At 45.4% G+C, this 23684-nt stretch overlaps 1 long non-coding RNA gene and 1 pseudogene across 3 annotated transcripts; one reads left to right on the top strand and one right to left on the bottom strand.

The window, feature by feature from the left end:
* The first annotated feature begins 1369 nt into the window (after window positions 1-1369).
* On the top strand, window positions 1370-7041 carry LOC123465676 (annotated as a pseudogene).
* Window positions 7042-8250: 1209 nt separating this feature from the next.
* On the bottom strand, window positions 8251-22917 carry LOC123335277. Of its 3 annotated transcripts, none has more exons than XR_006553660.2 (3): window positions 22577-22917; window positions 13994-14195; window positions 8251-8490 (listed from the first exon to the last, which is right to left on the bottom strand). It is a non-coding gene; the product is annotated as an uncharacterized LOC123335277 (long non-coding RNA). The 3 variants fall into 3 exon arrangements; XR_006553658.2 differs by lacking the exon at window positions 22577-22917 and adding an exon at window positions 22344-22560; XR_006553659.2 differs by lacking the exon at window positions 22577-22917 and adding an exon at window positions 20817-20875.
* Between the last annotated feature and the right edge of the window lie 767 nt (window positions 22918-23684).

Raw genomic sequence — 23684 nt, 5'->3', positions numbered from 1 at the left:
CTGATCCTGGGTTCAGGTGTTATTGTGGCTTCCCATGAAGTGTCACAGATTCTGGCATGAGGATCTGATTTGGGGTCAGTTAAGAATCTGATCAGGGGGACATATCATTTCTGTCAGCTAGAATAGCAACATCACGTGGCAGTCCACCATACTGAAAATCAGTCTCTGTCTTCAGTTTTCCTAGTTTCAGCTTGTTAGACCCGTGTCCTGAAATCCAGGAGAGCTACCTGCTATACAGCCAGCTCCTAAAGCAAGCCAGCACTGATAGCTAAGAACGCGCAACACAGAAAAATGGTTAAGCCAGGTTCTGTCTCCTTTGGATGTTTCCATCCATGATCTTCATCTCTGCCATCCTCAGAAATGCTCTCTCATCCTTCATGTGCTTCAACTGCCCCCTTCCTCCTCCTCCAGCTCACGTGGCTTCCCCTACCAGCCTCAGTGTTCTCTGGGCTGCTCGCCCTGACTGAAATGCGACCCTCCTCCAGGTCCAGGGTCTCCTTGACAACTTTCTTATATTGAGGCTGTGGATTCTCCCATAATCACAGCATCTTGCGGCCTCTTCCAAAACTCCGTCCTCTGAGGCTTTCCCGTTCAGCCGTCTCATTCATGCCCATGTTTGAGTTGCTACCTATCTATTGATGACTACTAAATCTTTATTTCCATCCTATCTTTCCCTCTGCTCACCAGACTGGTATATCTAATGGCCTTTGGAAATGTCTAAAGTAGTCCAGCTCAGTTCAGTTCAGCCGCTCAGTCGTGTCCGACTCTTTGTGACTCCATGAACCTCAGCCGCCAGGCCTCCCTGTCCATCACCAACTCTCAGAGTCCACCCAAACCCATATCCATTGAGTCGGTGATGCCACCCAACCATCTCATCCTCTGTTGTCCACTTCTCCTCCTGCCCTCAATCTTTCCCAGCATCAGGGTCTTTTCAAATGAGTCAGCTCTTCATATCAGGTGGCCAAAGGACTGGAGTTTCAGCTTCAACATCAGTCCTTCCAATGAACACCCAGGACTGATCTCCTTTAGGATGGACTGGTTGGATCCCCTTGCAGTCCAAGGGACTCTCAAGAGTCTTCTCCAACACCAAAGTTCAAAAGCATCAATTCTTTGGCACTCAGCCTTCTTCACAGTCCAACTCTTACATCCATACATTCAGTAGTCCAGCAGGCACCTTCGAATGAAATGCTCCAAATGGAAGCCCCTATTCTTACTGTGGCAAAATGACTTTCCCTGCCTTTGTTCTCTCTTCAGCACATGGCCACGTAGCAAAGAGCTGAGGACTCCTGCCAGCAGCAAAAGGCAAATTGTCAGCCACACGAGGGTTCCATCTTGGAAGTGGACTCTTCAACCTCAGTCAAGACTGCGAATGGCAAGTCTCCTGAGATCGTGGGCAGCCTAGGACGTTCCCAGCAAAGGTGCTCAGAAAGGGAACATGTTCCTCTAAGACAGGAAAATAATTAGAGATTTTTCTACTGAGTCTCTTCAACAGACCAAATTTAAGAAGTATCTCATATCCCTTGCTGCCGGTGGTTGGAACACAACAGATCATACAGGGCACTAGGCCCGGCAGATAAAGTGGGACCTTTGGCCCATCTTGCTCCACATCCTCAAAGTAAAGCAGTTGCACATGAATTTCAGGGGCTTACCTTACTCTCCAGGCAGCACCTGCCCCCTAGGATGAAAGGACATCGTGCTTCAGCTGAAGTTGCAATAGAGGAGCTGGAGAAAGCAGCTAGTGGACTAGGGCGTCCTATCACCTCTGAAGAGGCCAGCGGCATTGCACGAGCAGATAGAAAGCTCAGAAGGAGCCAGAACTGAAGCCTCTGAAGCACGGGATTCAGAGCCAGCGCTGTGGTCCTGAACTCATCAGGACGCACATTTTAGAAGGAGCGTTTGCAGAGCCATCCCTTCAGCCTACGCAGATGAAATTGAAAAGAGCTCACCTAGCTGACGATCTGAATGAAAAGACTGCTGGTGCTACGGAGCTAGTAGAGAAAAGCTTCCTTCCTCTGAATTGTTAAGAAAGCAATTAGAGACATTAGGAAGGAGGACTGTCTCCAAACTCAGGACAGTTTCCCACTCGACAAGGACAGCAGTGATGCTTTGTCTCAGGATCAGCCAGCCAGCCAGAGGCACGGGGTCGGCCTCATCCCCACGGGATGCAGAAGTTAGTGAACTGCCCTCTCCTGTGAGTACAGACACTGTAGCCCAGGTACCAGGTTTCTAGTTTTTGACAGAGGAAGTGCCTTGTTTTCTATGTATCAAGGTAATACATTTTCATCAGAAGAGAAGCCTGAAAGTGCTGAAAAATGTAGGTTTTTACATGTAATCCAACCACTGTTAACATTTTCAATAGATGCTTACACTTTATTTCTGTTCTACATACACATTTTTATTTTACAAACAGCTTTGCAACTTGCTTTAAAATTTTTTCATGTAACTTTTTTGAGATTATAGTATATGAGATGTAGCTCACATATAAAACCCACTCTTTTTTCTCTAACCATCATAATCATTTTAAGCGTACAGTTTAATAGTGTTACCTATATTCACGTTGCTGTGCAAGGGTCTCCAGAACTTTTTCATCTTGCAAAAGTGAAACTAAGCCCATTAAACAGTAACTCCCAATCCCTCAGGCCTGGCAACCGCCATTCTCATTGTCTCTATGAATTTGACGGCTGTAAATACCTCATATAAATGGAATCATACAATGTTTGCCTTTTTTGCGCCTGGCTTATATCACATAGCATAATATCCTCAGGGTTCATCCATGTTGTAACATATGACAGGATCTTTCCGTTTTAGGGCTGAATACTATTCCATTGTATGAATGTTCCACACTTTGTTTATCCATTCAACAGTGGACATCGGGTTTCTTCCATTTCTTGGTTATTGTGACTAGTGATGCTATCTATGTACATGAGTACATAGCAAGTCTCTTCAAGACCCTGCTTTTAGTATTTTGGGGCATATACCCGGAAGTGGGACTGTTGGATCATGTGGTAGTTCTTTTTTAATATTCAGAGGACCTCCATACTGTTCTCCCTAATTGTTGCATCATTTCACACTCCCACCAACAGTGCGAAAGCTTCCAATTTCTTCACATCCTTGTCAACACTTGTTAATTTCAATTCTTCTGATAATGGTTAGTCCAGTGGTGTGAAGTGATATCTCACTGTTTTGCTTGCTTTATTGAGGTATAATTAATTTACAGTGGTGTTAGTTTCAAGTGTACAACAAAGTGATTCAGTTATACATTATATATTACACATATAAGAACATATGCTTATCCTTTTCCAGATTCTTTTCGATTATATATAGGTTCTTCCCCTGCGACTCAGAGGTGAAGAATCCACCTGCAGCACAGGAGACGCAGGTTCGATCCCGGGTTGTGAAGATCCCTTAGTAGGAAATGGCAACATGCTACAGTATTCTTGCTAAATCCCACAGTCCATCACGCCGCATCAACCACCTCCCTGCAGGACTCTCACTTAGCCTTTCCTCTTTGTCTCCAGACTTGGATACTTCTCCGCCCATAAAGCTGTAGTACACCCATCAGGGTCCCATCCGCCCTCCTCAGCATCCACCTCCAGCCCCCAAAGTCTGCTTGGACACCACACCCCTACTCTGATAACTGCGTCTGGCTGTGGGGCAGGCTCTTCCAGAGAGACAGGGCAGTCAGAGGGGCTCAGACGCTAGTGCCCTGAAAGCAGTCCTCAGCTTATGGTGGGGGAGGAGACTCAGGAAACACCATGCTCTGCACCCACAGTTGCTGCTTACCATTGACCAGAAATTCCTCTGCTTGTAATGGCCACAACTGCCTCTTATCAGGGCTTCCCTGGTGGCTCAACTGGTAAAGAACTCGCTTGCAATGTGGGAGACCTGGGTTCAATTCCTGGGTTGGGAAGATCCGCTGGAGAAGGGATGGGCTACCTGCTCCAGTATTCTTGGGCTTCCCTTGTGGCTCAGCTGATAAAGAATCTGCCTGCAATGCAGGAGACCCCGGTTCGATTCCTGGGTTGGGAAGATCCCATGCAGAAGGGAAAGGCTACCCGCTCCAGTATCCTGGCCTGGAGAAGTCCATGGACTGTATAGCCCATGGGGTCACAAAGAGTCGGACACACTGAGCGACTTTCACTTTCACTTGCAGTGTTCAGCCCAAGGAATGTCCTCACTCACGGTCAGTGCAATTCTCTTCCTGCTTGACAGAGAAAGTGGGGAAAAAATACACTAGGAACTACATTCAGTTTAGTTCAGTTCAGTTGCTCAGCTGTGTCCGACTCTTTGCGACTCCATGAATCACAGCACACCAGGCCTCCCTGTCCATCACCAACTCCCGGAGTTCACTCAAACTCATGTCCATCAAGTCGGTGATGCCATCCAGCCATCTTATCCTCTGTCATCCCCTTCTCCTCTTGACCCCAATCCCTCCCAGCATCAGAGTCTTTTCCAATGAGTCAGCTCTTCACATGAGGTGGCCAAAGTATTGGAGTTTCAGCTTTAGCCTCATTCTTTCCAAAGAACATCCAGGACCAATCTCCTTTGGAATGGACTGGTTAGATCTCCTTACAGTCCAAGGGACTCTCAAGAGTCTTCTCCAACACTACAGTTGAAAAGCATCAATTCTTCGGCACTCAGCTTTCTTCACAGTCCAACTCTCACATCCATACATGACCACTGGAAAAACCATAGCCTTGACTAAACAGACCTTTGTTGGCAAAGTAATGTCTCTGCTTTTCAATATGCTATCTAGGTTGGAACTACATTAAACTACATTAAATTCCTTTTCCTACTCTTCTTCTCTGAAGGGATAAAAAAGCACCTTCCTTCCCTCTTTTTCTCACTCATTTCTAGGAAACTTTTCCCTTCTATTCAAGGTGAGTCTCTCACCTGGATTCTGGATCCCATTTTCTCCCCCTTCATCACTAAAGATGTCAAATCACCTCTGAACCGACACACGTGATGAACACTTCCCAGTCTTATTTCCCTACAGCTGAAGTGGTTGACCACTCTTTTAGAATGATTTCTTCCTTGGTTTCTACATCAGTTCCTTCTTTTAATTTTCCTTCTGCATCTCTGGATACCCCCACTTGGTGATCCATTAATCTGACACCTCTTAAATTTCTCTCCAAACCACCCACTTCCATCCCTACCACCACATTGCTAGTGCAGAATACGTCCATCTCAGGTCAAGATCACTGACAGATTCTTCTAGCTGCCTCTTCACCCCAGCTTACCCTCCAGCCCGAATCAATCAGTGACTCACCAGTTGGGTTTAATGGATGGCAAGGCTGGTGGCAGAGGTAGGGGGTACTGGAGCTGGTTCCCTCCCCCACTCTGCTGAACCTGTGAGATGTGAGAGATTTTCCTTTGGGGACCTGTTGCTTCTGTCTTGGAGCAATCTCATCTGCCACTGTCCTACTTGAATCAGTTCAGTTAGTTCAGTTCAGTGGCTCAGTCATGTCCCATTCTTTGCAACCCCATGAATTGCAGCACACCAGGCCTCCCTGTCCATCACCAACTCCCGGAGTTCACTCAGACTCACGTCCATCGAGTCAGTCATGCCATCCAGCCATCTCATCCTCTGTCGTCCCCTTCTCCTCCTGCCCCCAATCCCTCCCAGCATCAGAGTCTTTTCCAATGAGTCAACTCTTCACATGAGGTGGCCAAAGTACTGGAGTTTCAGCTTTAGCATCATTCCTTCCAAAGAAATCCCAGGGCTGATCTCCTACAGAATGGACTGGTTGGATCTCCTTACAGTCCAAGGGACTCTTCAAGAGTCTTCTCCAACACCACAGTTCAAAAGCATCAATTCTTTGGCGCTCAGCCTTCTTCACAGTCCAACTCTCACATCCATACATGACCACTGGAAAAACCATAGCCTTGACTAGACGGACCTTTGTTGTACCAGGGCTTTTTAGAGAACCCCATCTGACTTTGTAACCCAGCCACAACTCTGGAGTACCCTGTACGTTGAAACATCTTTTGTCCTGATACCTCACATATCTCTAAATCCTGCACACCAGCTGCAGCCTTCTGATATTACCACCCCAGGGTCTATGCTGATTGGTAACCATTGTGAATTGTTGAATGAATTGTGAATTGTGAATATTGCATTCACAATTGGGATACGCATGTCTTTTAAGTCTGAAAAAGGAATCACATGCTTCACACAAAAGTGAATGTAATAATAAAGATCGTCTTTTCCCTGTAATTTTGGCCTTCAAGAGTCTCAGAATCAAATTTGTATTTCAACTTACTAACTCTCCAAAGCCCCTGTCTGCAGTATCTGCAAAATATGGTTCTTATTGTCCATTTGTCTGCATCTTAACATCTTACTTGGGTATTCCCCTGATGTATGAGTTCTCTGTTGCTGCTTACCCAATTACCATAAATTTAGTGACTTGAAACCACATGCATTTATTATCTCTGTTTCTATGGGTCAGGAGTCAGGCAGAGCTTGGCTGGTTCTTCTGTTTAGGATCTCACAAAACTGCAACGTAGGTGATAGCTGGACTGCATTCCTTTCTGGAACTCAAGATCAAATATATTTATATATATACATATATGTATACGTACCAGTTCAGTTCAGTCGCTCAGTCTTGTCCAACTCTTTGCAACCCCATGGACTGCAGGACGCCAGGCCTCCCTGTCCATCACCATCTCCCAGAGTCCACCCAAACCCATGTCCATTGAGTCAGTGATGCCACCCAACCATCTCATCCTCTGTTGTCCCCTTCTCCTCTTTCCCAGAATCAGGGTCTTTTCCAATGAGTCAGCTCTTCGCATCAGGTGGCCAAAGTATTGGAGTCTCAGCTTCAGCATCAGTTCTTCCAATGAACACACATATACATACACATATACATATACATGTACAGGCTGTGCTGGGTCTCTGCTGTTGCGCAGGCTCTTCTTAGTTGCGGGGAGTGGAAGCTACTCTCCAGTTACGGTGCTCAGGCTTCTCACTGCGGTGACTTTTCTTACTGTGGAGCGCGGGCTCTCCGGCACGTGGGCTCAGAAGTTAGCTCCCGGCTCTAGCGCACAGGCTCAAAAGTTGCAGCGCACAGGTTTAGTTGTTCCACAACATGTGGGATCTTCCCAGACCAGGGATCAAACCCATGTCTCCTGCATTGGCAGGCAGATCCTTTACCACTGAGCCACCAGGGAGGCCCTGCACGGACAGCCTTACATCACGTCACACAGTCAGGGAAATGGCCCTGCTATCACTTTTGCCATCGAATGTAACAATCAGGGGAGTGACTCTCTCATTGTATCCACAGATCCTTCTCAAGATCAAAGGGAGAGGATTAAAAGTGATACGTGTACCAGGGGGCAGGAATCTTGGGGACCATCTTAGAACACCTAATCTTATATTTTTATTTATTATGTTAAACAATTTTGTATAGCTGTATATTTTTTTTGAACTCTATCTCAAATATTTTCAAGACTAAGAAAGAGACCATCTCACACTCTATGGTAGATTGATTATAAAAAGAGCCCACCTCAATTATTCCCTCCTTGGATCCCTGCCTTATATGATGTGCCTTTGCAGCTCATTCCAGAGAGTCTCGGATGGGCGTATGTCTCCCTTTGGCAATAGACGGCAGCTGAAAAATAATGTGAGGGTGTTGGGCCTGATCTTGAAGGGAGATTGATGCTCTTGCCCTCTCCCTCTTGGAACCACACCACCATGTTAACAAGCCCAGGGCTGCCTGCTACAGAACAGTGTAACCACCCATCGTGGCCAGTCCTGGATGCCTGGGGGGTCAGTTGACCGCAGATCCATGAGGGTGCCTACCCAAAACCAGCCGAGCCTGCTCCAGATCAGCAGAAGCTCCCTGTCAATCTATACATTTATAAGAAATAATGAACTATTATTGCTTTAAGGTACTACAATTTGTGATTGCTTGTTATACAGCAATAGCTAATGGATGAGGCTTCCCTGGTGGTCCAGTGGTTAAGAGTCTGCCTTGCAATGGGGCAGGGCGGTGGGTTGGGGGGTACACCGGTTGGATCCCTGGGCCAAGAAGATCCCACATCCCCCGGAGCAGCTAAGCCTGAGCGCCACAACCACTGAGCCTGTGCTCTAGGGCCTGGGAGCCGCAAGTACTGAGCCCATGAGCCTAGAGCCAGCACTTCACAGCAAGAGAGGCCTCCGCAGGGAGAAGCCCACACACCACAACTGGAGAGGAGCCCCGCTCCCCGCAGCTCGAGAAAGCCCATGCACAGCAAGGAAGACCCAGCACAGCCAAATAAAAAATGTAATAAACAAATATTTTTAAAATAGCTCATTGATGCATGTGGGGAAATGCAGCTGAGGACTTGATTTTATAGCGGAAGTGACGTATCCAAAAGGGCACAATTCGTTCACAGCGCTCTCGAACCTCAATGCTTCGTGTATTCAATCACTGCCGCGGAAGACGGGGTATTTCAACCTGTGCGCCTCCATCTTCATTCGTAAGACTGATGTGTGACCTGGAGTCCTTTCTACAATGATTAGAGCAATAAAGAAATAGAAAAATCAAATAGCAAGAAAGAAAAAAAGCGTTCTGCCGTGCTATTCTAGACACCGCTGCCCTAATAGAGCCATGAGCAGTTTCTACTTTTCTTGCAGTTTTTCAGTTCAGAATTACTTTAAAATAAATCCCAGTGAAAGCAGTAATCAATTATGTCAAGAGGAAAACAAAGTTTGATCTGAAAATACATTTTAGAAATAAATTACTGTGTCATGTCCTATGGCAATATTGCATCAAAATTGCGTAAAGATAAATCGTACAGTCAACTTCTGGGTATCTGTGTGTAGATTATCCTTTTTGCAAACTAAAAGGGAAACCTTTAGGTTTTAATCCCTCTTGTTTTCGGTGACCACCTTTCTAACTACTATTAGTCTTGTTTGCTAGGGGGACAGAAATTGAGTGTGATATAGTAATAATTCAGTTATATCATGAAAAAATAAGGCATTCAATATAAGTAAATTTCCAAGATGGCCTAAAAGTTATCCTTGCTTTAAAAAAAAAAAGCAACCCTATAACCATTTTGACATAAATTCTTCTAAAATGTGTTTTACTTTTTCCTTCCATTGGAAACAGAAAGTATTCTACTCCTTAAATAAACCTTTATTGTACAAGGTACTTTAGTAGATGTTGAAAGGATGCAAAGGTCAATCAAAACAGTATTCTAGCCTCTAGTGGTTTACAACTGAAGGAGGAAGATGAGTAGTAAGACAGGGACATAGATGAGTCCAGAGGTAAGGTCACAAGAAAGGTAAAGAAATCTTGTACGTGAATTCACAGAAAATCTCGAATCCATTTGGTGACATGAGGGAAGGCCATGTGAATTTGGTCCTTGAGGACAAGAGAGTGAAGTAAGAGAGGCACTTGCCCCACATGTAAAATTTAAGTGGGTATCAAAAAACTCAGTAATCAGTGGGGGAAGGATGGACTGGGAAGTTGGGGTTAGCAAATGCAAACTATTATCTATAGAATGAATAGACACAAGATCCTACTGTAGAGCACAGCAAACTAAATTCAATATCCTATGATAAATCATAATGAAAAAGAATATACTTATATGTGTAACTGAATCGCTTTGCTGAACAGCATTTTTTTGTACAGCAGAAATTAATACAACATTGCAAATCAGCTATACTTCAATTAAAGAGAAAATATAATTCTGTTTTAATGAAAAAACCCTCAGTAATCAAAATTTGAAATATTTTAATGTATAATTTTTAAAGGTCAAAAACCAATGCAAAAATACCTGTGACGAGTTTTAAATAAAAACTCAAAGTTTTAAATAAAAACTAGGCCAACAACAGTACCATGTCAGAGTCTTATTGGAGTCTGAGGCAAAACAAAACACCCATAGAAAACTGTTTGATGTGGGGACTAGAAAGCCCACTAACTAGGAAGTTATGCTAGTTTCTAAAATTATAGTCTATTGTAAAAAATGATGGTCTGCTGCAAGGAATGATCATTTTTATAATCATTTACACCTCTGTACAATTTGGAGTGCCATCCCCTGAGTGAGGAAATTGCATGTGTGTTAATTACATGATGCTGAAAGTCTCAGCCTCTGTATTGGTGTCAAATCGCATCTCAGAGGCAGAGTTTTGGGTAAAGTAGAAAGAGATAGCTTCACTGGGTTGTCAGGCAAAGGGGGACACAGTGGGCTCCTGCCCTCAAAAACAATGTGTCCCAATCAGGAAGGGTTTGATGAGGAGTTTCATAGCAATCGTTCAAGGGCGGGGTTGCTGACAAGACTAAGGTGTGTGCAGGGTCTCAGGTGATGGTCTCCTAATCTTGATGAGCTTCTCTGGTCCTTTAATCTTGCCTCAGGTGGTTTCTTGGTTGCTCCTCCCTTGATTTGCTGTTGTTCAGTCCTTTCTGACTCTGCAACCCCATGGACTGCAGCACTCCAGGCCTCCCTGTCCTTCACCATGTCCCAGAGCTTGCTCAAACCCATGTCCATTGAGTCAGTGATGCCATCCAACCATCTCATGCTCTGTCATCCACTTCTCCTGCCTTCAATCTTTCACAGCATCAGGGTCTTTTCTAATGAGTTGTCTCTTTGCATCATGTGGCCAAACTACTGGAGCTTCAGCTTCAGCATCAGTCCTTCCAATGAATATTCAGGGTCGATTTCCTTTAGGATTGACTTGCTGGATCTCCTTGAGTCCAAGGGACTCTCTCTTCTCCAACACCACAGTTGAAAAGCATCAGTTCTTTGGCGCTCAGCTTTCTTTATGGTCCAACTCTCACATCCATACATGACTACTGGAAAAACCATAGCCTTGACTAGATGGACCTTTGTTGGCAAAGTAATGTCGCTAACCTTTGGAACTCAGGGAAGGTCATGGGGGCTGGAGTCTTGCCTAGAAGAAATGGAGGGAGAAAAAGGCTTTCATGCCCAAGAACCCCACAGGGTCCTTCTTAGTTTCAATAGGAGCAGATATTGGCTTCAGGTTTGACTCCTAACCAACTCAGATGATGAGATGGAGTCTACAGCCTGATACCAAACCTTCAAATTGTGAGTCGGAATATTGGGCTGGAATTGTACTACTCTAATAATAACACTAGTGTTTTTCTCTACATGTTCTTCTAGAGATAGATCCTTAGGCAGCCTGAGGCATCCATCTGCCTTGAAAGGAATTAGGACTGTTATTTAGGAATGCAAAGAAAAAGAAAGTTATAGTTTAGCCTCTGACTTGGAAAATAGAATTTTCAAATGCACAGCAAGACTTAAAAACAAGTCTCTGTCAAAAGAAAAGGGATTTCTAAACAACCTTATCTCTGTCTCTAACTTACCAAGAGATGCTGACTCACATCAGAGGGTGTCTTCCACAGTAAAGCTAAGTATCCCATCCCGCTCTGGTCAAGGCCAAGGGGCCTGCCGCCCTAGGTAAGAAGGGTGTGATACCTAGGAAGTGAAAAGCCCAACTTTGGTTCTTCTCACAGGATTTAGGGAAGAGAGAAACACAAGAGGAGGGAGATGGCTTCTCCGAAAATGGCACGTTTTGAGAGTGGAGGAAGCAACCAGACCAGAGGAGATTTTCACAAACTCAGATTTTTTTTTTAAATTTTTAATTAAAGCATAATTGTTTTACAATATTGTGTTGGCTTCTGCCATGCATCAACATGAATCAGCCACAGGTACACACACACACCCGCCCAAGCCCCCCTTCCACCGCCCACCCATCCCACTAGTTGTCACAGAGCCGTGGGTGTGAGCTCTCAGCAAATACCCTCTGGCCATCCATGGTACAGTGCCGCCCTCCCAGTCCTTCTCACCTTCTCCTTCCCAGCTGTGCCTCAGGCCTGCTCTCTTACGTCCTCCATTGCTGCCCTGCAAATAGGCTCATTCTTCTAGATTCCATATATATGCATTAATATGTGATTTTTTTTTCTCTTTCTGACCTACTTCACTCTGTATAATAGGCTCTAGGTTTACCTACCTCATTAGAACTGATTCAAGTGCAGTCCTTTTTATGGCTGAGTAAAACTCTACTGTTTACATGGACCACAACTTCTTTATTCATCTGTCTATAGACATGTAGGTTGCTTCCATATTCTATCTATTGTAAACAGGGCTGCAATGAACATTGGGGTACACGTGTCTTTTTCAATTTTGCTTTCCTCAGGGTATGTGCCCTGTAGTGGGATTGTTGGGTCATATGGTGGTTTTATTCCTAGTTTTTCAAGGAATCTCCAGACTGTTCTCCATAGTGGCTGTATCAATTTACATTCCCCCAACAGTGCAAGAGGGTTCCCTTTCCTCCACACCCTCTCCAGCACCTATTGTTTACAGATTTTTTGTTGATGGCCATTCTGATCAGTGTGAGGTGATAGCTCATTATAGTTTTGATTTGATTTTCTCTAATAATGAGCAATGTTGAGCATCTTTTCATGTGTTCAGTATGTGAGTTTGAGTGAACTCCGGGAGTTGGTGATGGACAGAGAGGCCTGGCGTGCTGCAATTCATGGGGTCGCAAAGAGTCGGACACAACTGAGCGACTGAACTGAACTGAACTGAATAATGAGCAATGTTGAGCATCTTTCATGTGTTTATTATGATAAAAACCCTCCAGAAAGTAGGCACAGAAGGAACACTGTTGTTTAGTCACTAAGTTGTGTCCAACTCTTTTGCGACCCCATGGGCTGTAGCATGCCAGGCTCCTCTGCCCATGGGATTTCCCAGGCAAGAATACTGGAGTAGGCTGCCGTTTCCTTCTCCAGGGGATATTCTTGACCCAAGAATCAAACCCACATCTTCTGCATTGCCTCAACATAATAAAGGCCATATACAACAAACCCACAGTAAAAAATATGCTCAATGGTGAAAAACCGAAAGCATTTCCTCTCAGATCAGGAACAAGACAAGGGTGCCCACTCTCACCACTATTATTCAACATAGTTTTGGAAGTCCTAGATGTGGCGATCAGAGAAGACAAAAAATAATAAAAGGAATCTGGATTGGAAAAGAAGAAATAAAACCCTCACTGTTTACAGATGACATGATATTATACATAGAAAATCCTAAAGATGCTACCAGAAAATTACTAAAGCTAATCAATGAATATAGTCAAGTCACAGGACATAAAATTAATACACAGAAATTCCTTGCATCCCTATACACTAACAATGAAAAATCAGAAAGAGAAATTAAGGAAACAGCCTCATTCACCATTGCCACAAAAAGAATAAAATACCTAAGAATAAAAGAGACTGAAGACCTGTATGCAGCAAACTATAAGACACTGATGAAGGAAATCAAAGTCAACACAAACAGGTGGAGAGACGCCAGGTTCCTGGATTGGAAGAACCAGTATTGGGGAATGACTGTACCACCCAAAGCAGTCTACAGAGTCAGTGCAGTCGACCAAGGGTGTTGTTCACAAACTCAGTCTTAAGGCACAGGAGCACCTTGCCTCCCAGGCTGCCCTGACTCCAAATTCAGGAACAGCCCAACCCGAACAGTAGCAGGTCTAGGAATTCTTCTTTAGGAATTCAGGCCCGGCTTTATTAGGGCCCTGCTGCAGCGAGGTGGGCTGAGAACAAACAGCAGCCTTCCCTGCTTGCTTACTCCCCAGATGGGGGTGGCCTTTTCCTTATATGGGTGAGGGGAGGGGTGGCTTAGGTGCTTTGCCCACCCTTAGGTGATGTTGAGGCCAGGGGGCATGTTCTTGAGTCCAAGTTAGGTGTGGACAGAACTAACTTTGGAAGTTCTCCCATGCCCCCAAGGGGAAGAAGAAAGGTAATGAGATAAGAGCCCCAAGGCTTTCTGGGGTTCACAATGGGCAAGGGCAAGGTCACCATGAAGCCAAGCCCCTCAGTAAACTGCCTAAGCCAGGCGGCATAGGGAGAGGGTGCCCATGTGACCCATGGCAAGGTCTGTGCACAGGTGTGCATCAAAGTGCACAGGTTACACAAGACACGGTCACACAGGAAGGCTGTGCTCTCAGTTATACCAACTGCCACCTCCAGCAGCTTACCGAATGCAGCCTGTTCCCTTGGCCTGTGTGGTAGGATGCAGCCATGCAGACAAAGGACTGTTCCACGGAAACCGGAAGACACCATGAGGGGGATGCTGCTGATGTTCTGCCAGACGCCCGCGGTCCCCTTACCGGCTCTGTGCACCTCCATCGCCTGCACTCAAACTCTTCTTTGGAGATGTCCTTCAGGCTACTGGTTCGCCTGCAATGTGGGAGACCTGGTTTGATCCCTGGGTTGGGGAGATCCCTTGGAGAAGGACATGGCAACCTGCTCCAGCATTCTTGCCTGGAGAATCCCATGGACAGATGAGCCTGGCAGGCTACAGTCCATGGGGTTGCAGAGAGTCAGACACAACGGAGTGACTAACACTTTCACTTTCAAGCTACTGGAGTGACTACAGAGGGAATAAGAAAACCCAGTCCTTCCACCTTAAGTCCTCAAGCGGGGACTTTAGGAAACAACTTAAGACAACAGGGTTCCCTGCAGGACTGGGTTGAAGCAATAGTCTACGTGCCTTTGTCTGAAACCACACCATTACTCAGACAGTTCCACCTTCTCTTTTTCAATGATTCCTCTTATTCATTATTATTCCTTTTGTTCTTTTGGGTTTTCTCAACTGAAAGCATAATTCACTTGTTTTTCTTCTTTTTGGTGTGATAACATTTAAGTATATGAAGTTTCCTCTGAGTGCAGTTTTGGTGTAACACTGTGAGTTCTAATATAAGGCAAATATAAGCATCATGTAGTTATAAATATTCTATTATTGACTTCTTCTTTGATCTAAAAGATGAATTGGAAGACTGTTGTATAATGTGCAAGTGTGTAAGTTTCTATTTGGTTAAATAGAAATAGCTATAAAAACATGTGTCCACATAAAAACCGACACATGAATGCTCGTAGTAACATTATTCATAATAACCAAGAAACCAACCACACGAATGTCCATCAACTGATGAATCAGTAAACAAAATGTAGCACATCCATTCAATGGAATATCATTTGGCAATAGAAAGGAATGATGTAGTGACATAGGATATGGATGAACCTTGAAAACATCCTAACCAAAAGATGCCTGCCACAAATGACACATGCTGTGTGGCTTCATTTATATGACATGTGAAAAATAGGCAAATCCACAGAGACACAAAGTAGATGAGTGGCTGCCCAGGATAGAGGTGGAGGGTGTGGGGAGGGACTGCTAATGGTAAAGAGTTTCTTTGCAGGGACGGAAAAAGGAAAGTGCTAGTTGCTCAGTCATGTCCAACTGTTTGTGACTCCATGAATGGTAGACCCCCAGGCCCCTCTGTCCACGGAATCCTCCAGGCAAGAATACTGGAGGGGATAGCCATTCCCTTCTCCAGGGGATCTTCCTGACCCACGGATCGAACTCAAGTCTCCTGCACTGCGGGCAGATTCTTTACCATCTGAGCCACCAGGGGAGGGGGTGATGAAAATGTTTTGAGACTAAATGATGGTAAAGGTTAAACAACTCTGTGAATATACTAAAAACCACTGAGTCATACATTTTAAGAATTAATTTTATGTACATGAATTATACATCAATAATACTTATTTGTTTAAAAAAGATATCATGGTAGAACAAAATGTTTTAAAAAAAACTTTGCCCTATTTCCATAAACTATATCTATAGGCTCCATATCCATTTAGCCTATGTTCATAAATTGGTTGCTCCTGTAGGTGGCTCAGATTGTAAAGAATTCACCTTCAGTGCAGGAGACCTGGGTTTGATCCTTGGGTTGGGAAATCCCCTGGGGGAGGGCATGGCAACCCACTCCAGCATTCTTGCCTGGAGAATCCCATGGACAGAGGAGCCTGGTGGGCTATAGTCCATGGGATTGCAAAGAGTTGGACAAGACTGACTAAGCATAGCACATATCCATATCCAGAAAAAAATAGAGCAGTGGAAATTTTTTCTGTTTTTCTTATTTATCTTTTTTATATACAGTAGTTTGTATCTGTTCATCCTCCTAATTTATCACTCCCCACCCCTTGGAATTTTTTAATGTAGCACGCATACATAAGTATGCACTAATACACACACACACAGGAACAAGGTCAGGAGCGGCGGCTGGGAGGAGCTACCCCACACCCCAACGCCCGAAGCCAGGGGTGGCGGGCCAGAGGACCAACCCCACGTCCAAGGAGCGGTGGCTGAGCTGGCGCGGGAGGGCCTAGAGGAGCTATCCCACGTTGAAGGTCAGGAAGGGCGGTGCTGAGGAGATACCCCTCGTCCAAGGTAAGGAGCAGTGGCTGCGCTTTGCTGGAGCAGCCGTGAAGAGATACCCCACGCCCAAGGTAAGAGAAACCCAAGTAAGACGGTAGGTGTTGCAAGAGGGCATCAGAGGGCAGACACAATGAAACCATACTCACAGAGAACTAGTCAATCTAATCACACTAGGACCACAGCCTTGTCTAACTCAATGAAACTAAGCCATGCCCGTGGGGCAACCCAAGATGGGCAGGTCATTGTGGAAAGATCTGACAGAATGTGGTCCACTGGATAAGGCAATGGCAAACCACTTCATTATTCTTGCCTTGAGAACCCCATGAACAGGATGAAAAGGCAAAATGATAGGATACTGAAAGAGGAACTCCCCAGGTCAGTAGGTGCCCAATATGCTACTGGAGATCAGTGGAGAAATAACTCCAGAAAGAATGAAGGGATGGAGCCAAAGCAAAAACAATACCCAGCTGTGGATGTGACTGGTGATAGAAGCAAGGTCCGATGCTGTAAAGAGCAATATTGCATAGGAACCTGGAATGTCAGGTCCATGAATCAAGGCAAATTGGAAGTGGTCAAACAAGAAATGGCAAGAGTGAATGTCGGCATTCTAGGAATCAGCGAACTGAAATGGACTGGAATGGGTGAATTTAACTCAGATGACCATTATATCTACTACTGCGGGCAGGAATCCCTCAGAAGAAATGGAGTAGCCATCATGGTCAACAAAAGAGTCCGAAATGCAGTACTTGGATGCAATCTCAAAAACTATAGAATGATCTCTGTTCGTTTCCAAGGAAAACCATTCAATATCACAGTAATCCAAGTCTATGCCCCAACCAGTAATGCTGAAGAAGCTGAAGTTGAACGGTTCTATGAAGACCTACAAGACCTTTTAGAACTAACACCCAAAAAAGATGTCCTTTTCATTATAGGGGACTCGAATGCAAAAGTAGGAAGTCAAGAAACACCTGGAGTAACAGGCAAATTTGGCCTTGGAATATGGAAAGAAGCAGCTGCTGCTACTGCTAAGTCACTTCAGTTGTGTCCAACTCTGTGGGATCCCATAGACGGCAGCCCACCAGGCTCTGCCGACCCTAGGATTCTCCCAGCAAGAGTACTGGAGTGGGTTGCCATTTCCTTCTCCAAGGCATGAAAGTGAAAAGTGAAAGTGAAGTCGCTCAGTCGTGTCCGACTCTCAGTGACCCCATGGACCGCAGCCTACCAGGCTCCTCCATCCATAGGATTTTCCAGGCAAGAGTACTGGAGTGGGTGCCAGAAGCAGGGCAAAGACTAATAGAGTTTTGCCAAGAAAATGCACTGGTCATAGCAAACACCCTCTTCCAACAACACAAGAGAAGACTCTACACATGGACATCACCAGATGGTCAACACCGAAATCAGATTGATTATCAACAAAAACAGGACCAGGAGCTGACTGTGGCTCAGATCATGAACTCCTTGTTGCCAAATTCAGACTGAAATTGAAGAAAGTAGGGAAAACCACCAGACCATTCAGATATGACCTTAATCAAATCCCTTATGATTATACAGTGGAAGTGAGAAATAGACTTAAGGGACTAGATCTGATAGACAGAGTGCCTGAGGAACTATGGACTGAGGTTCGTGACATTGTACAGGAGACAGGGAGCAAGACCATCCCCATGGAAAAGAAATGCAGAAAAGCAAAATGGCTGTCTGGGGAGGCCTTACAAATCGCTGTGAAAAGAAGAGAAGCAAAAAGCAAAGGAGAAAAGGAAAGATATAAGCATCTGAATGCAGAGTTCCAAAGAATAGCAAGAAAAGATAAGAAAGCCTTCCTCAGCGATCAATGCAAAGAAATAGAGGAAAACAACAGAATGGGAAAGACTAGAGATCTCTTCAAGAAAATTAGAGATACCAAGGGAACATTTCATGCAAAGATGGGCTCAATAAAGGACAGAAATGGTATGGACCTAACAGAAGCAGAAGATATTAAGAAGAGGTGGCAAGAATACACAGAAGAACTGTACTAAAAAGATCTTCATGACCCAGATAATCATGATGGTGTGATCACTCATCTAGAGCCAGACATCCTGGAATGTGAAGTCAAGTGGGCCTTAGAAAGCATCACCAGGAACAAAGCTAGTGGAGATGATGGAATTCCAGTTGAGCTATTTCAAATCCTGAAAGATGATGCTATGAAAGTGCTGCACTCAATATGCCAGAAAATTTGGAAAACTCAGCAGTGGCCACGGGACTGGAAAAGGTCAGTTTTCATTCCAATCCCAAAGAAAGGCAATGCCAAAGAATGCTCAAACTACCACACAATTGCACTCATCTCACACACTAGTAAAGGAATGCTCAAAATTCTCCAAGCCAGGCTTCAGCAATACATGAACCGTGAACTTCCTGATGCTCAAGCTGGTTTTACAAAAGGCAGAGGAACCCGAGATCAAATTGCCAACATCCACTGGATCATGGAAAAAGCAACAGAGTTCCAGAAAAACATCTATTTCTGCTTTATTGACTATGCCAAAGCCTTTGACTGTGTGGATCACAATAAACTGTGGGAAATTCCGAAAGAGATGGGAATACCAGATCACCTGACCTGCCTCTTGAGAAACCTGTATGCAGGTCAGGAAGCAACAGTTAGAACTGGACATGGAACAACAGACTGGTTCCAAATAGGAAAGGAGTCCATCAAGGCTGTATATTATCACCCTGCTTATTTAACTTATATGCAGAGCACATCATGAGAAATGCTGGACTGGAAGAAGCACAAGCTGGAATCAAGATTGCTGGGAGAAATATCAATAACCTCAGATATGCAGATGACACCACCCTTATGGCAGAAAGTGAAGAGGAACTAAAAAGCCTCTTGATGAAAGTGAAAGTGGAGAGTTAAAAAGTTGGTTTAAAGCTCAGTATTCAGAAAACGAAGATCATGGCATCTGGTCCCATCACTTCATGGGAAATAGATGGGGAAACAGTGGAAACAGTGTCAGACTTTATTTTGGGGGGCTCCAAAATCAGTGCAGATGGTGATTGCAGCCATGAAATTAAAAGACGCTTACTCCTTAGAAGAAAAGTTATGACCAACCTAGATAGCATATTCAAAAGCAGAAACATAACTTTGCCAACAAAGGTCCGTCTAGTTAAGGCTATGGTTTTTCCAGTGGTCATGTATGGATGTGAGAGTTGGACTGTGAAGAAGGCTGAGTGCCAAATAATTGATGCTTTTGAACTGTGGTGCTGGAGAAGACTCTTGAGAGTCCCTTGGACTGCAAGGAGATCCATCCAGTCCATTCTGAAGGAGATCAGCCCTGGGATTTCTTTGGAGGGAATGATGTTGAAGCTGAAACTCCAGTACTTTGGCCACCTCATGCGAAGAGTTGACTCATTGGAAAAGACCCTGATGCTGGGAGGGATTGGGGGCAGAAGGAGAAGGAGACGACAGAGGATGAGATGGCTGGATGGCATCACTGACTCGATGGACGTGAGTCTGAGTGAAGTCCAGGAGTTGGTGATGGACAGGGAGGCCTGGTGTGCTGCAATTCATGGGGTCACAAAGAGTCGGACACAACTGAGCGACTGAACTGAACTGAACTGAACTGAATACACACACAACTTGGTAAATGTTCTAGTGAGGAATGCACCAGTGAAACGCTGTCTAGGTCAGGATGTTAGCAGCACTCTGGGAGCCCCCTGAGGACTCCCTCCCAGATACTCCTTGGGAGCATTTTTTTAAAGAATCCTCATCTCAGGGTCTACCTTTGGAAAATGCAAGCTAAGCCAATGTGGATACAAACGTCCTTTTTCTCTGCCCTCCCCCAAACACTCAGAAGCCATTTTTGAGGGTGCAAGAGGCTAAACTTATACCTGAAAGAACCATTATGAGAGGTTGTACTGGAACTCTCCTTAATGATTAAGTGAAGCTGAAAAAGACTGAAACAGTCATTGACGAGTGGTCACAGCTGTCCCTGGGCTGGGGGAACATGGGAAGAGTCAAAGCAAGCAGAGAAATATTGCTCCTGCCCTTCCCTGCACACCAGACGCCGGGTGAGTCAGTCAGGTGACCCAGCCAGGAGGCTCGCTAAGGAGATCATGGAGCTAGGTAACTGGCAAGTAGCCAGGTCTAGGTAACTGGCAAGTAGCCAGGTCCACCGGAGGGGTTTATTCTCCCCCGTCTTGCACTGTGATCCCAGACAAAGTCATCTATTCTCTCTTAGCCTCTGCATCCTCAGCTAGAAATAAAGGGGGGAAATGCTGAATTCCGTGCAGTTTTCACGTCAAGGGTAAAACTGGTTCAAAGAACTTCCTCTTGTTCACCAGAAAAGGCCAAGGCTCATCCTTATAAGAGACCAAGTACAACACGGGTTCAAGCCGTATAGTGCCGGGGTCCAGCCCCAGCTGATCCAGGGTATTCGAAGCGGGGACGGCGTCGGCGACCTATTTATTTATAAATATTTATCAAAGATATAAAGAGTAATAGAATGAGGATAGCTCAGTAGGAAAATTCAGTGGAGAAAAGAGGCTGAGTAGCTTGGTTTACGCGGGAGACCAATAAAACTTCAAGACAAGAAGTTTGCACCACTTACATAGGCCGCAGGCGTCCTTCCATTCTCCCGAAGGAGAGGAGACACTGAGGCCTCCCCAGTCGGATCTTAGAAGCCCAGGCATAATTAACAAGCATGGCGGGTTCCGCGCTCCAGATGGAGACTCAGCCAGAATTTGAGAGAGAGAGCGACATGGGGAGACCAAGTTTCAGTGAACAAGGCCCGCACTTTATTTTCCAAAGTAGTTTTTATACCTAAAGTTGTGCATAGAGGATAATGGGGGAAGGGGTGGAGTCATGCAAGGACAGCAGTTCCTGATCCTAATCTAAGCCAGGCTTTCAAACTTATCATATGCAAAAGTTCAGGTGAATTACATCATCTTCTGGCCAGGAGGCCTGTTAACATTTTAAGAAATTTATTTTTCTCTAAAGGTGATTATTCCAAAGTCAGGCACCAGCCTCCAAAAAGGCATTGGACAAAGCTGCATTCCTATAGGGCAAAGGTGAGGTGGGCTCAATCAAGAAAAGAATTAACTCAAGGGCCCAACATTACAAACATTGAGGCTACTACTTACATTTCTATACACCCATTATATCAATCAATACACTGCCAAGGACACAGTAGGTAAAGAGTATGGAGACTTAGCAAACATTGGCCCAATAAGTGAAAAACCCTTCACCAATACAATTTCTAATCAATCTTTTAACTACTCAAAGGAATCTGTGTTTAGACAGTTTAGAACATCTCCTGCCTCTCACAGTTGGGAGGCTCTGAACAATCACATGTGGCCGGAAAAACCTATTCAGGCAGGCTAGAGGATTTCCAAAGGAGTTTGTAGATTAAACACTGTCACACCCAGGAATTATTAACTGGAGCTGTAAGCTAATTCTTTTTTCAGAGAGAGGTAGTGGGGGACAGCCCCCGTAAAGTCAGAGGTGTAGGTGAAAGCACAAAGCAGAAAGTAGGCAGACTCAGGTTTGGGGGGTAGATGCTCGAGAATTTCCAGGGGGACTCCTGAGGCTCGATCCAGCCTTTGCGTATGCCGAGCCTCCTTCCTCATGACCTTTGTCATGGGCGGAGTTCGTCACGCTGGCTCCCGGCAGTGATAGAATTCCAGTTGAGCTATTCCAGATCCTGAAAGATGATGCTGTGGAAAGTGCTGCACTCAATATGCAATATGCACTCAATATGCAATATGCCGGCTCCCGGCAGTATAGGGTCTGGGATGAAGTCCCCTGTGACGGGCTTCCAGCGGGCAGGCAGAGGGGTCAAGTCTCCCTGCGGCTTTCAACGGCCTGGGACTGTCAGGGTGACTTTTGAGAGGGTACATCATCCCTGATGGGGAAAATATGCTGTCCCCTTGACAATAAACAAATCCTCTAGCCTATGGAAAAGTCTCGGACGTGGTCAGCTATGAGCCAAAAATTGAAGAGGACTGCTTTAAAAATCCGATCATCTGAGATGCCGGAGTGAAGGTATTTAGGTAGAAGGGCCAGAGCTGATGAATATCACGCTCGTCGAGTGTTCGGTCCTGACAATTGTCAGATCCTCTAGGGTCGTAAAACCTACCTCAGCAGAGGGAGGAACTCGAAACGCCTTTGAGTGATGCTGGAGATTGCTCGCGATCTGGTTCTGCATGCCCCTTCAAGGTCATTTCCCACCAATTCTGTTGGTTGGGTCATTGGATGTTGCTCCGCTGTTTCCCCTAACCATCCCCTGGGTTTTTATACCTATTCTCTATTTTTGACTTTTTATACAATTTTATTCAATAATTCCAATTTCCGTTTAAGAGTCAGACTCACTTCACAGCCAAATGAGCTGGCTTTCCTCGACGGCCCCACCGGCTGCCGCAGGCTGAGGGTCACCACCTTCCCGGGGCAGGCCTGGTGGTTCTGTCTCTCCCGCTGATTCTGACAGAACCTGCCTCTTCAAGCCTTTCGCGTGAGGACAGCGCTTGGCCTTCAGACACGGGGATTTCTCTGTCTTTTTAAAGAATACGCTTCGTTTTGAGAGAAAGAGGTGTGCCCTGGTGAATTCAGCCATGGGAAGTCTCAGCAGTGACTGGGAAGTCCGTTTTGAGAGAAAGAGGTGTGCCCTGGTGAATTCAGCCGTAGGAAGTCTCAGCAGTGACTGGGAAGCCCGCCCGCATTCACTGTGAATCTGTTAATGAGCTCAGTAGGTAATGACCTAGAGGTGTTTCTGCTTAACTTTTCTCCTGAGTCACGTGGACAGAAACAGTGGCAGGGGACCAAGCATTTCACCAAAAGCCCAGAAAACACCATCAGTTCCCTCTCCGCACCCAGGTTTGTGTCTCAGGGCAACGTGCTTCTCGTTATTCTCAGCAAACCACTTCCTCACCTCCCAGCATGAAGAAAAAGGGAAAGTGAACGTCACTCAGTTGTGTCCGAATCTTTACAACCCCACAGACTATACAGTCCATGGAATTCTCCAGGCCAGAATACTGGAGTGGGTAGCTGTTCCCTTCTCCAGGGGATCTTCCCAACCCAGGGATCAAATCCATGTCTCCCACATTGCAGGTGGATTCTTTACCATCTGAGCCACAGGGATGCCCAGCACGAGTTCCCTCAATTAGAAACAAGATGCCCAAGTTCAGCGCTGACTGTACTCCACTGTCAGGAAACTCCTGTTCCTTCGCCCTCCCTGAATGCCCAGTGTCCTCAGCTGGCTCTGCCCCCTACCATTCAACGCCAGCATCAGAGTTTACACTTCTCCCGAACAGCTGGAACCCCCAGGGTGAATATGCCCCAGATTCCCCAACCATCCCACCACTCTTCCATCAGTACTGGGAGGCATGTGTCTGCCAAATCAGAGGAACCCAGTTATTTCCAGAAAGAAACTGCCCTTCCTAATATGTGCAGACATTTGTGTCCTGGATACAGTCCTGGGGTA

This window comes from Bubalus bubalis, chromosome 1 (genome assembly GCF_019923935.1).
Source record: "Bubalus bubalis isolate 160015118507 breed Murrah chromosome 1, NDDB_SH_1, whole genome shotgun sequence".
In the NCBI taxonomy this organism is placed as follows: Eukaryota; Metazoa; Chordata; class Mammalia; order Artiodactyla; family Bovidae; genus Bubalus; species Bubalus bubalis.
This window is presented reverse-complemented; position numbering and strand designations above follow the sequence as displayed.